Source organism: Primulina huaijiensis, chromosome 6 (assembly GCF_012295235.1).
Source record: "Primulina huaijiensis isolate GDHJ02 chromosome 6, ASM1229523v2, whole genome shotgun sequence".
NCBI lineage: Eukaryota > Viridiplantae > Streptophyta > Magnoliopsida > Lamiales > Gesneriaceae > Primulina > Primulina huaijiensis.
This window is the reverse complement of record NC_133311.1, coordinates 5186363-5198242: the sequence shown is the minus strand read 5'-3', so window position 1 is coordinate 5198242 and position 11880 is coordinate 5186363. Positions and strand designations below refer to the sequence as shown.

General features: G+C 34.8%; 1 long non-coding RNA gene across 1 annotated transcript; it reads right to left on the bottom strand.

Moving 5' to 3' along the window:
- Positions 1–278: 278 nt before the first annotated feature.
- LOC140979603 (uncharacterized) lies at positions 279–4046 on the bottom strand. The gene is made up of 7 exons (XR_012175776.1): positions 3960–4046; positions 3021–3106; positions 1569–1959; positions 1258–1467; positions 1070–1162; positions 769–886; positions 279–687 (listed from the first exon to the last, which is right to left on the bottom strand). It is a non-coding gene; the product is annotated as an uncharacterized lncRNA (long non-coding RNA).
- Positions 4047–11880: the final 7834 nt, after the last annotated feature.

Here is an 11880-nt window from a genome sequence, read left to right as displayed (position 1 = left end):
TCCAGCGCTGCGGCACTGCCCCTACACCTGAAAATCATCACCAATCCACCTAAAATCAATCTTCTTCCAATTCCAACTAAACATCCATCTCCACAAACCATCAACAACTACAAAACATATACCAGCACGACAACCATAATCTTACCATTACCATTCCAATGAACATAACTATTACCATACCATACAATATTCTTAAACACCATACCAAGGAATAACATCATATACAATAAAATGATAAAAAATGATTGGATATTACAACAGATTTTTCCCCAACTTTCATTTCGACATCATTCAAATCTTCATAACTGGGGAAAAACTTGTCGATTTTCATTTCACTTGCAATCACTTGATGCAATTTTACCGAGCAACTTCTTTTGTCATCAATCTCACTGTCCCATGCACCATTTTTTAGACAATTGCTTCAAGCTTTTGAATGCGTGTATCTTGCTCTTGAATTAATTTTCTAGCCTCTATCAACTCTTTCTTTTGCTCAATCCTTAGCTCTCTATCAACACCCTCAGTCTTCAAACTTCTACCAACATTGAAATATAATGTTGTAGTGATGTGACCTCCAACAGCTCTCACACGTCCACCATGTTCATCTGAATTGAGTGCTTTCGTGATAATATCCTTTTTTATCCCTTTTATTTCAAGTTTCCCCTCACGCTTTTGTTGTATGTAATCATCCTGTCATCCACTTGAAAATATTAATTACTTTAAAAGGTTTCATTAAAATAAAATAATTTATTTTATGTATAGTTTTCTCACAATCTTTTCTACTGTTATTTGCAACTAATGGCCATCAAAATCCCCTTCTTTATTCACTTGCCCTTTTTTTCCAAATAAACGCTCTATTGATATCATCATCGTCACACAATTCACTTGCCTACATACAAGAACAATCAAATGATATTTGTCAAATAGGTTAATTGTTGAAATAAAAACAGCAAATGCAATGATATATATCACATGCTAGGGAAAAAAAAAACAGCCAACCATGTTACAGGTATTCATGCGAAGGAAAGATACAGCCACTTCTTTGACGACACAAATGTTGAAATATACTTACTATTTATTCAGAAAATTATGCATATCCCTTACGAGCAAGGCGATGAGGGTATGTGTTCTTCTTCCTTCTTTCCTTCTGTTGATCACTTAGTTCCTAGTCAAGTTAAGAATTAGACATATCAAATTTTTTTTAATTCGTCAAATACTTCATGGTGGACTTATTTTCAAAAAACAAAAAAAGATACTTACAATGAATTTATCAAACATGCGAGTCATGACAAAAGAAATCCACTCATGTCATACAAAACCATAACCAGTAGGTGGTTGATCCAACTCCTCTGGTTTATCAACCTTGTTCGAAATGAACGTTTGAGTGAGATGTAATTTAAATTGACTCCACTTATTATTTTCCGAACTTAAACATCCCTTTTTCCAGCTTAGGGGAACATCAAACGTCAACTGTAAAACTTCAAAATTGGAAGTACATTAAAAAGAATGACATAACATAAAATATATATAAACAATATGAATATTAATTGTGAAAAAACAATAGAACTTACATTAATAGATTCTCATATCAATTCTTTAACTTCCCTTGGAACTTGCTTCCATGTCTTGTAAGTTATCTTAATTTTTTCTCGAGCAAGCACACCAATATAACTCTGCATTTCAGCAGCAGCTTCTCCTACTGGTTGTCCAAGTAGATTGAATCTTACTTCCTTTCGAATTCTCTGAACCCTCTGCATAGAAAGCTTGTCTAGATGTGCATGACCTCTAGATGTTCTTGTTGTTTAAGTGTCTGTAGATTCCAACATTTCCTTTCCATCAAAACTCTTGTCAGTAGAAGTAGATGCAATTTTTTCTTTGCCCTTCCCAATCAATGCAAGATGTCCTAATCTCTTGCTCGATTCATGAATTGTATCATCATCATGATAACCAATTTTAAGCTTTCTAAATTCCCAAACCACGCAAGTATCCATCACGAATTCTTTTATTAGCATACCAAGTTAACTCCTAGGATATCACCTTATTCCAAAACATTCTTTGAAATCTTGGAATAGGTGGGAAATCCCACAAGTCCTTAGCAGGAATTCCTTCTTTTATCTTCGATTTGTTGCCCAACTTTCACCTTGACGTCCCGAAAGTAGGGCAATTTCCAAAATCTTCATACTCCTTCCGGTATAAGATACAATCATTAGGACAAGCATGAATTTTCACATAGTCTATCCCTAATGCACGTAAGCTTTTCTTTACATCATACAAAGATGAAGTCAATTCATTGTGATCTGGAAGCATTTCTCCAAACAAAATAAATAGATCAGTGAAACTTTTATCACTCCAACTGTATTTTGCCTTCAAGTTAAATAATTTCACAACTGCAGATAACTTTGTGAATTTAGCACATCCAGGATATAAAGGTTTATCTGCATCTTCAAGTAGCTTATTGAATTGGCTTGGATTCTCAGCATAACTTTCATATACACAATGCACCATATATATGGGTTCCTCACTAAATTATTTGTGTTCATCTCGTCCTACTCGATCATTATCATTCTTCGAGTTCCCTTTCGTAGATCTTTCCCCATGCCATACCCATGTATGATATGTCAAATCCATACCATTACAATACAAATGTGCCCTAATAGTTTCAACATTTTTCTTCCTTAGATTACCACATCTTGCACATGCACAAGGTGTTACATCAGAATGGATAGCATTTTTTAGTGCAAACTATATGAAAGACTACTCTAACATCAAATTCACGTGAGAACCTATCTTTTGACATCCATTCTTGGTACAACTACTCAGCTAACAATGAGCCCAATCCCTTCAAAACCATTTTAAATAATATAAAAGAATCTTTTATCGATAACCTATCTTTTTAACATATACATACACACACACATGTATACATAAAGAGAATTTTGTTACAAACACCAAAAATTGTTTTAAACTTTATATTTATATTATATAAGTTGGTTAATGGTTGAATTCAGGTAGCTACTCCTTACCCAAAGTAAGCTAATAAGACTCCTGCGAACTTCCCAGATCAGCATACACCTAACGGCGCTGGAAGTAGTTAACATTCCTGCAAGACCTGCAACAGGCACATTTTCTCGCAATTGTAAAACATTCTCATGAACAAATCTAGTAGGTTGAAACGCTAAAAATTCACTTTCAGGACATTTAGTTCGGATAAAGCTTTAAAATCACACTTGAAAAGCCAAGCATGGTGCCAAAAAATAAAATAACATCCATTTTGAATTTTTACCTATTTTATGTGTGAGTAAGAAACTGGGGAAATCTAAATTTAGTTCTTCGAAAATTAATTAATTTTTCGATAACGTATAATGTTTACCACTACGAAAATTAAAAGGTGGTTTTCTCCACCAAATAAGAAGCTTTGGAATCACACTCGAATAATGATTCCAACTTTACCAAAAAAACCATTCAAATCTCTACATATACACTTGCACAAGATCTGCACTTACACTGACACAGAATATAGGGGTGGTTTTCTCCACCAAACAACAGTCTCGATTAAAATGGGACTCAAGGAGGAATTTTGAGTCTAAAGCCAATTCTTCACAGCGAAATCTTAGACTAAATGTCATTCAGTGCAAAAAACAAAAACTATAACTTGGAAATGGGACTCAATTCCAGGAATTAAAAAAGGTGAAAAAAAACAAGAAACGAAGTTGTTCTTCCTGATCTATAGCCATTGGTATCGGGGTTTGTATATTTGTTTTTGCTGAAACACCCACCCATTTCTTTTTCTGGTAGAAAACAAAAATGAGGTCAATATTCCATATTTATGAACGGAATTTTTTTCTAAAAATACTGAAAATGTAATCCTGTGACTGAAACGGGCTTACCTTGACAAATCCGTTAAAAGCTTCAGACTTCGAGATTAGAAATGGAAAATCAAAAATAAAACTTGGAAATCAAACATGGCCAGGAGCAGTGACTGGGACCGAAGTAAGCTCCTAAATATTTTCGGTGATTAACCTCGGCCTAGCATGGACGACTCACCACGGTGATTCAAACATCGAAAAATGGAATTTTCAGCGTGTTGACTCTACAGCTCTTCGGTCGAGTGTTTTATACACGGTGGTCGGCCGGTCTTCCTTGGCGGTGAGAAGCGGCGGCGTCGGGTTGAGAGGGAAAGAGGGTGACGTAGGCGGGAATGGTTTGGGGTTTTCTTTTCTTCTCTCATTTATTACAAGTGTGCGTATTATGTTACAATTCTACAAATTATTTTTAAAAAAATTAGAACAACGACAATAGTTTTTCAAAAACCGTTGTCGTTAACTAAATAAAACACTAAAAAACGACAACGTTTTAAAACACCGTTGTCATAGTTCTAAAAAAACCAGCTGAAAGACAACGTTTTACACAAATCGTTGTCTTTGACCCTTGACAAAAACACATATAGACAACAGTTTTTTAAAAACCGTTGTTGTAGCCCAAAAAAGCACGCTCATAGACAACGGTTTTTAAAAACCGTTGTTGTAGCCTAAAAAAACGCTCATGCACAGCGGTGCTTAAAATCGTTGTTGTAGCTCAAAAAAACGCTCTAAGAAAAAACGCTCATACACAATGGTGTTTAAAACCGTTGTGGTAGCTCAAAAAAAAAACGCTCTTAGACAACGATTTTAAAAAACCATTGTCGAAGCCCAAAAAAAACACGCTCATAGAAAACGGTTTTTAAAAAACCGTTGTCTATAAGTGGGTTTTTTAGTCTATGATAACGGTTTGTGTTAAAACCGTTGTTAAAAGAAAAAAAACAACGGTTTTATTAAAAACCGTTGTCGTATGAGTGTTTTGATTATATATTTTCTTATAGTGATTATTCCTCCAATAATCATTAACGCTACACAACAGGTATATTTCACAACATCTACTTCTGAAGTATCATCATTAACAAGGTTATAGATGCAATGATCGTGTAGTGCAGTCATAGACAAATGACCACCTTTCAAATATTTTGATGATGGCACAAATCCAAACGAATCCAAAGAGATGTGTTGTCATTCCTCAACTTTATGTAACACATCTATTACAGTGACTTCTTCACCATGAATTTTTAGACCCTATATTATTGAAACATCTTGTAACGTGACTGTTGCTTCATCACATGTAAAATGAAATGTGTGTGTCTCGCGTCGCCAATGTTCAACAAGAGCATTAATTAAATGATTATCAAAAACTTGTGAGCCACATTCTAAAACTCCATAGAAACTCATATGATTTAAATATGCAAGTACACGATTTTGTATATAATTATCAGTGTATAACTTCTAAATCAAATTGTCTGACATCTTCACTTTGACAATATCATCAACGGTTAATGAAGAAATTGTTGATGACATATGCGTCGCTTGTAAATAGAGGACACTGGGATCTTCTGGACCTCGATTATCTGTCATTCTGAAATAAATTGTCGATCTTCTAAACTTCGTTCTACGGTAAGCAACGATCTCAAAACTTGTTCGGTGACGAAGGGAGAAATTGCGATAGACAGAGAAATGGAGAAATGAAAATGGAAGAGAAAAGAAGGTGGAAGTAGGAGATAATGAAAAGAGAAGAGACAGGCGGAGGGTTAAGGGGTATGAAGGAAGGAGATGAGACACGTGGAGGCATCTGTGCCAATTTGGAGCAGCGTCCGTGCTTCGTCAGCACGGATTAAATTATATGTGAATTTTTTTTAAAATTATTTTTGAAATAAATTTATATTTTTAAATTATTTATAAAAAAACCCTATCATCATATCATCATAATAGTCACAATTACTTCACTTCCTTCAATGTTTCGTATTCTCATCACTTTATAAAATTAAACATGCATATAACGTTTTTATTTTAAATCAAGCATGTAACTTTTCTTTTAACGTTATCGTTTCATCATAAAATCCATAAAAATTTAAAATAAACTTTTTAACGTATAAAAATCCATAAACATTAAAAATGAACATTTTAACAAATTAAATCATAACAATTCCATAAACATTTTAAAATAAACATTTTAACATATAAAAATCCATAAACATTTTAAAATAAATGTTTTAACATATAAAGTTTCATAAACATTTAAAATAAAATTTTGACATATTAAATCATAAAAATCCATAAACATAAACATTTTAACATATTAAATCCATAAATAATTAAAATACATATTTTAACATATAAAATTCATAAACATTTAAAAAAATCATATTAGCATATAAAACAGCATTCAGGACACTGCCATAACGTTTACTAATTTTCGGTTGTAAAATTACTGTTTTACCCCTCGACGTAAAATTTCACTTTTTTGACATTTTCTTAATTCTGTCGACTCTAGAACATCCCAAATAATTATTTAAACTTACATTAATTTTTACATATTTTTATTTAGCTTAAATCGAGGAATTTTAAATTAATATTTAAATATAACGTATTAATGTGTTTTAATCCCGAATTAAACCAAACTTTAATATAAAATTCTCATATTAAAAACTTAGACATTTTATATTATTTTAGACCTCGTGAACCATTACTCGACCCCCGTGAGCCATGTTTCGAATTAATTTCCAAAGGACAAACCCTAATAGACCCCTATGCTTACCCTTCAAGCCAGGTTAGTTTTTCTCGAGCCGAGCCCGGACCACCCCGAGCCGAACCTTGACCAGCCCCTTCAGGAGCCCTCCTGAACCCTTAGAACCAATGGAACCTGACCCTAGCCCCAAAACCGACCACAAAACCAACTGCATGAAGTGGCCGAGAACTCCTAGTTGCCATGGACTCTTCGATCAGCGCCTAAGACCTAGCCAACCGACCTAGACCTTGAACCAGCCCCTTGTGCACTCTCTTATGACCCTAGTGAGTCAACCTAACCTAGCCCAAGCCCCCTGGCCGAGCCTCTTCTTCCCTACGCAAGCTGCGAACCTGCATTACTTCTTGTTGGCTCTCGGGTGGAGTCCTAGCTTGCTAGAACTCTTCCCCAGCCGTGACCCTCGAGTCCTAGCATGGCTAGGACTCATTCCCCGAGCCGAACCAGGCCCCAGCCGTGACCCAAGCCAAGCCATGCAGCCATACACCCCTAAACCCGAGCCCTTCACACACATAATAGCAAAATGGTTGCAGCTTGTTCCTTTGTGCGTGTAGCCTGTTTTCGTGTGTATTCTAGGACCCTAACTCGTGTAAAAGCAACCTTGATCAATGCCCTAATCATGACAGCCCCTTAACAATATAATAAAAATGATTTTTGCATCATATTCAAGCCTTAAAATTAACATATGACACAAAAACGAAATTGTTTCAAGATGCACTTTTTTTCATGCAAAAAATCAATTAAATAAATAATATGGTGTGATAGATTAGTGAAAGAAAGAATATGGCGTGCCTTTGCATTTTTAACGAACGAATAAACGTTGACGAATCGAAGAACGATGGCACGAAGACGATGACTTGAAGAACCCTTGAAAACCTTGAAGAATTTTGATGCTTTTCCCTTGATATTTTGTGTGTGTGCCGTGAGTCTGAGTGTAGAAGGAGTTTGAATTGTAAAAGGGTGGTGGGCGTGTGAGTTTTTAGGTTTAATGGGGGTGGTTAGTACTTTAAATAATAATTATAATACTAATGATAGCTTAGGCCCATTAATAAGGTTAATTAGGCCCATTAAGTCCATTAGTGCATAATTAAAATATTTTGCTTAATATAGTTTGTGAAATTATTATCCGGGTTGTCGAAACGTTCGTATTTTTGTTGAAAATCCAACACCGATAAAAATTACGTCACGGCGCATAAAATCACCTCAAAACTCCTTATTTCCAAAAATAAGAAAAAGCATCAATCATATTTTAAATAATTAAAAAAAATTAACAATAAAAAACATTTTCTAATTTTCAGCCCTCGGTCTCCGTTTCTCGATCGCAACTCAATAACCTTTAAAAATACATTTTAATGCAACCATGCAGAAAAGTATATTTTAAACATGTCAACATGCACAACATAATTAATTTTTGCAAATATTTGAAATACACAAGGAATTTAATAACTTGTATGCATGTGATTCGCGTGGACTTTCAAATTTTCGGGGCGTTACAAGTTCGAATTCTGATCAGTTTCAGTATCCTGCGCACTACGATAAATCATTAGAAACAAAATGACAAGTTTTGTTAAGATCAAAATCAAGATTGCGAACATGAAATGTTCCAACAAACTACCTTCATCTTGGAAGGATTTCAAAAACTATTTGAAACACAAGTGCAAGGGGATGAACGTTGAAGAGCTCATTGTTCGACTTCGCATCGATGAAGACAACAAGTGTAGAACCCGTAAATCAGACTACGTATAAACCATGCATAATTTCTAGTATTTTAAATTAAAAATGATTTCTTTATTATTTAAGGTATTTTAAAGTTGTTTGGTCATGATTATTCATTTTAATCGCATAAGTTTAGTTTTATCTTTTAAGTTAAATAAGCGAAGTCGGACCGGAGTTGGAGTTTTAAGATAAAAATTTAATGATAAGAAAATATTCCTAAATTTAATTTAAGACAAATAATAATTTATTTAATGTGAAAGAAGGTTTAAGGATTTATTTAATTAATTTGAGATAAGTAGTAAATAAGTTCTTTTATGTCCAATAATTAATTTAAAAGCCTAAATTAATATATGTGACCAATTGAGATAAGTTAATCTAGACTTATTTTAATTAAGAAATTTCAATTTAACATGTTAGTAATTTAATTTATAGATTTAGTGATGCATGCAAGATAATGTTATCCCTTAATTAATTTATTAATTCACTAAACTATTTAATGGGTAGAAAAATCTCTAAAGAACTAAAATACAAGATTTAAGAAATATTTTTTCTTCCATTTTATTATAATTTTCGGCCATTTAATTTTTTGTAGGAATTAAATTTGTCAACTCACAATTTTGGGTATCTTTCTTTATCCCTTCTTGGCATAGATAATTCCTTCAACTTTAAATCTTCAATAATTAATAATTAAGCAATTTTCCTACCTCATTTAACTAGATAAAAATCGTCCCCTCTCCCTTCTAGACTTAAAAATATTTGACAATCCATTCTTTTGATTCTTTCCTAATATTTTTCTTATTAGATAATCCCCTAATATTTATTCACCACTAATTAACATTTAAGCAATATTTCTACCTTTTTTATCTAGCAATATTCCATCTCCATTTACCACAAAAATTCCGTCATCCCTTCCTTTAAAAGATTTAAATTTGTTTGACAACTCATTCTTTGTTATCTTTCCTTAATCTTTTCTAGGTAGATAATTTCTCCCATTTTTAAATCACCAACAATTAAATAATTAAGCAATTTTCTCTTTGTTCCTAGACCAAAAATTTGACCATGTGCACCCTTGATTATCCCTCAAAAATCTTTTGATATCAAATCATTCCTTATCTCACAAACTAAGAAGATAGCAAGATTCATTTCTCCCTTTTATCTTGCAAACTTTCCCCTCATTCCTAGCCATTCTCTCCCTCTCCATTTTTGAAAATTCAGAGCAATTTCAGTAGAGAAAATCGAGATTTGCTAGGGAGAAAACAAGAAAGAAAAACAAGAAAGTGAAACAACTCCGTCTCCATCGCGCCGTATCGTCGTATTAATTCGTTTTCCTTTCAAACGATTTCCAGGTATGTCTATATTTTTCTTTCACTCTTCAATCAAGCCATAATATGATTTTAAACATTTCATGATCATGAGTTTATGAAGCAAGAACCGAAAATTTCAGCAGCACCTTTCGAAAATTATGTACAGAATTTTATGGTTTCCTTTGTGCCTTCACGGGTTCCATGTTTGTGTTGGTTCAGGTGGTTGGCTCGACCCTAGGCTCCCAAGGCTGCACCTAGGCACGTACTAGGGTGTGTCAAGACCATGTTGGTCCATTAGTTCAAGCCACATGCATGTTGGAATTGAGTAATGACAGCAACTCTCTCCCCCCCCCCCCCCCCCCCCCCCCCCCTTAGTGTCATATTGAGTTTTGATTTTCAGTTTGCTGTCAAGGGTGATGTTTCTGATCTTGGCTGCCCTAATGGCTATAGCCATGGTTAGAACATCTCTTTGTTATGTCTAAGACGAGACCAAGTTGGCCTATCAAGGCTTGGTCCATGGTTGCATCGGTTTTCAAATAAAATAAGAACAGCCCCTTCCATCTCCTTCATTTTCTGCACGTGTAACTTCGGCTTTATGGTGTTGGTGTGAATCTTGGCTGGCTCTTGGCCCTTAGCCATGGTTCACACCATACCTCTTGATGTCTAGATCATGCCATGGTCAATCAAATGACCACTGGAATGGTCCGTGACAGCAAGAACAAGCGAGACACCCCACGCGTGCATATGCATTCTCGGGTGGGAGCTTTGAGTTGTTGCTGGTGTTGTTCGAATTTTGGCTGGCCTAGGGTCCTTAGCCATGGTTCAAACCACACCTTGGATGTTGGTAAGAAACTCTGGTTGGTGGTTCAAGCCCCAATGGCCAATAGTCCCGAAAACGACACAAGGAAACGCACCAACAGCTGCTGTATTTTTTACAGCAACTGTACCTACGGTTCAGAGGTGTGTTTCGAGTCTTTGGTTGGCTTTTAGCCTATGGCCTTAGACTGGACAGTACCTCATCGAGTTAGGAAGGTCATGTTTTTGGCCGTTCATGATTCGGTCAAGTTTAGAGGTTGTACGAGAATTTACGGTGCAATATGCCAAAGTGACTCTCGAAAGAGCGTTTCATGTTTTGGCCTCCATTCACCAAAATTTTGACTTGTACAACTTTAGGAGCATTATTTCATCATTTTAGGTGTAATTTAATCATGACTAAATGATGGTTTGGTGTTGGTTCGGGTTGACACGGAGTCATGGTTAAATACTAAGTCGTTGAGCGTAATTGTCTCGTTTTTGGGTTCAATTACGAAGTTTTCGTCAAGTTAAATCAATTGCATATTTTTCATGTTAGAATTAGGGCGCAGCGAGCCTGGGAAAGATCAAACACATTTGGTAAATTAATACAAGATGTTTAATTATGTTATTTAATTATATTACGTGCATAAAAATATAAAATATTCATTTTTGATATTTACGCGATATTGCTTGTGGCCACCTCACTATCATGGGATTGCAGCTTATCATGGGATTATTACCTCACCCGGTGGTCACTAACCGGTTCATGTTCATTTATTGTTACGGATATCCAGTCCAAGGGCTGTGATGATCTCTACCGCCCAATATACTGTGGTTTAGTCTGATCAGGCGATTCAGTTCAGTTCATGGGCCATTTGCGTAGAACATAATCTCAACAGAAAATTATTACATGCTATTTCCTGACAGGGCTCTACGGAGCAAACATTTCACTTACAATTTTCAGTTCAGTTATGCACGTATTTATAATTATTCATGACACGATTTTCATGATACGCTTTATGACACGATATTTCCACGTTACATTTCACGACATGATATCTTTACATGGCATGAAATTTTATGATATATGTACTTGTTATTTACGATATATGCATGCTGAGTCTTTAGACTCACTAGACTTGATTGCTGTAGGTACTGATGAGGTCGGGACCGAGGGCGGGGACCAGTGAGCCATCGTGGGTCGGCAGTAGTAGGAAACCGATGACCTCATTTTCAGCACTTACTATTTTTATTCCAAACTCAGTTTTTATTTTGTTGAAATTTTTTTTTAGTTGTTACTTTAAAACAAATATTTACTTCTGCTGCTACTTTAAACGTTGAACCATTTTTATCAGTTCATTTTATGAATGAGACTTTTTATTTAATTAAAGAGAAATTTTTTTTAAATTATTCCGCAAATTTTCAAATACGAAACACGGGCCTTTACAGTTTGTATCAGAGC